Genomic DNA, 2,634 nt, shown 5'->3' with positions numbered 1-2,634 from the left:
GAACATTCTAGAAAGTTCTGTAAGAAACTTAAAAGTCATTAGCAACTCTAGAATGCTCTAGGAAATTCTAGAATGTTCTAGAAAGTACTGGGAGAAATCTAGAACATTATTAAAAATTCTAGAAGATTCTTAGAACTAATTAGACAATGTATAGATAGTTTTAGAATTATTTATAAAATAGTAGAGAATAGTTAATTACTTAGAAAGTTAGAAAATTCTAGAAAGTTTTAGATGACTCCTTGGTTGCCTATAAATACAAGTGTAATGTGTGCTTAAAAATAAGTGAGAAAATAGTCCAAGTGTGTGAGATTACAAGATTGACTAAGAAAGTCCATTTGTTCAAAGTGTTCTAAGCTTGTATTGCCTATTACTCTTCAATAATAATAAAAATGTTGTAATTTTTTCTACTCTACATAATCAATTTTTGAGGTGAGTCAAAGTCCTTTGTCATATTTCATTCAAAATCAAATTTATACTTCCTTAGAGAAAAATATATTATTTTTGTCTTCCATTTTCTTCGTTCATTTTCTTATGGTTCTAACTTATTCGGTAGTAGCTAGACAGTCACTTTACAATTCATATTTTATCAACTTTATATTGAATATTTGGAGACACGACACTACTACAAAATATCTTTTATAGGTCACCTTTTTAAGAACACTAGATGTAAGCTCTTAAAAATATATCTGGAGTTGTTCTTTAAAAATATATATTTTAAGACTCGTAAGGATCTAATAAAATGTAGATCCTAAAAAACTCTAAAGAGGGAATTTGATTTGGAATTCTATAGGTAACTTTTAAAACTCAATTTGGTTTCCTAAAAGACCATTAAGAGATCTCAAAGTGTGCCGTTAAAAATATTAGGGATTTCGAATTGGGGCTTTAATTAGGGTTCATTATTTTTCTATCAGCACCAAAACTAAAGACAGGAAAAACGAAGGAGAAGATGAGCCATCGACGTCGACGACGACAGTTGGCTCTCCGACCTTTAGTGGCTACTGTAGATGGTGGTGAAGGAGACCATCTACTTCGACGGCGGCATGCTGTTGACAGTGGTGACGTTGACGGCTGGTGAAGGCAGGCTGTTGTTGCAGAGGAGAAAGCGCGTGGTTGGTTCCTTGGGTTCTCAGCTTCACGGTGGTGGCGCTGTAGCTCACGGCGGCAACAGGTATTTGATTTGATTGTAGCTCACGGCTGCAGGCAGCAGGTACCTGCCTGTAATCTTCAAGTGTTTATCGCTATACTTGTGACCCTTTTTTTATATTAAAAATATATATATGAATGACAACCGTTATCTGATTGACCTTGTGACATTGAAGCCACTTTGTGTTATTAACTTATTATGCTTTTGTTTATTCTTTATTATGCTCTGAAGATCATGTGCAACTTGACTAAGTTGTTTCTTCTTTCTCCAATGTTTCCTTTCCCCCAATATTTCATTTTTTCCAAAAATGTATTATGATGCAATGTTATTAAATGCGATATATACTAATTCTAAGTTACATGGTTGCAGCGAATGTCTACCATCAAGATTTGAAACCGAAGAATATAATAGCAAATGCAAATTGTAAGCTTAAAATATGTGATTTTGGGCTAGCAAGAGTTGCATTCAATGATACACCGACTACAATATTCTGGACGGTATGTCATTGAAAATTCTTGAGGGTTTTTCCCTTAATGTTGCAACTTGTGCACTACATTTCAATACATTTACAAATTGAGTTGATGATTGATCTGATTTTTATGATACATATACAGGACTATGTTGCAACAAGATGGTACAGAGCTTCAGAGCTTTGTGGGTCGTTTTTCTCTAAGGTATAGCTTTGTATTGAGTTTTTTATGTTAAAAAGTTTAGGAGATAGTATGAATTTGGCTTAGGACCCTAGCAGCTAATTGTTCTGGAGACTTTTGCTTATTACAATGCACAAGTGTCCTTTGGCCCGGGTACCGTATGTATGTAAAAAGAATTCATGGTTTGACCTTGGCCATCACACATTTGGCTTTCATTTTCTGTCCCTATTCTGTATCCTTTAGTTGGCAAGCTAGTCTCAAAAACCATCAATTATTTGTAATAGCTCACCTTTATTGTACTGCTCTTGCTGTTTCTAATAAAGTGAGTGAAGTATACCTCAATTTTTTAAGAGTGCCAGTATGTTTCAGCAAGTCAGAGCGTAATAGGCCATATGAATTCTGTTTTTGACTTGTACTAAATTAGAAGAACCACAAGAGTTATATCTCTTATGTCTTTTAGTCGACTAAGTTGAAAATATTTTTTCTTCAGTCATGTTTCTTTTGCTTTCTTTATCTTGCGTTGCTTGTCTGGGATTTCTTATCTATTGATTTGTCCACTAGTAAAAAAATTGTTTTCGGAAATTAAATAAAAGAAAGAACAATGTATTTTCTGTTGATTAGTCCTTTTCTGCTATGGTTCAGTGTTATTTTCTTGTTGCTTGTTACTTTTGAAAAAAAATGTTTAATTGCAGTATACACCTGTAATTGACATATGGAGTATATGCTGCATTTTCGCTGAAGTATTAACTGCTGAAGAAGTTTGTTTTAGAGTATTAATTCCTCTTTCAACCCGCCGTACAAAATAAATAAAAATTGCGCTATGCATGACAGTATAGATAG

The 2,634-nt window shown here is 33.6% G+C and overlaps 1 long non-coding RNA gene across 3 annotated transcripts; it reads left to right on the top strand.

Moving 5' to 3' along the window:
• The first annotated feature begins 293 nt into the window (after positions 1-293).
• LOC133804432 (uncharacterized) lies at positions 294-2,244 on the top strand. 3 transcript variants are annotated; one of them, XR_009878470.1, is made up of 4 exons: positions 294-429; positions 912-1,168; positions 1,514-1,641; positions 1,759-2,244. It is a non-coding gene; the product is annotated as an uncharacterized LOC133804432 (long non-coding RNA). The 3 variants fall into 3 exon arrangements; XR_009878469.1 differs by lacking the exon at positions 294-429 and adding an exon at positions 538-790; XR_009878468.1 differs by lacking the exon at positions 294-429 and having other exon boundaries at positions 569-1,168.
• The last annotated feature ends 390 nt before the right edge of the window (positions 2,245-2,634 follow it).

This window comes from Humulus lupulus, chromosome X, assembly GCF_963169125.1.
Source record: "Humulus lupulus chromosome X, drHumLupu1.1, whole genome shotgun sequence".
Lineage (NCBI taxonomy): Eukaryota > Viridiplantae > Streptophyta > Magnoliopsida > Rosales > Cannabaceae > Humulus > Humulus lupulus.
The sequence above is the reverse complement of the archived record's forward strand: the minus strand, read 5'-3'. Positions and strand labels throughout refer to the sequence as shown.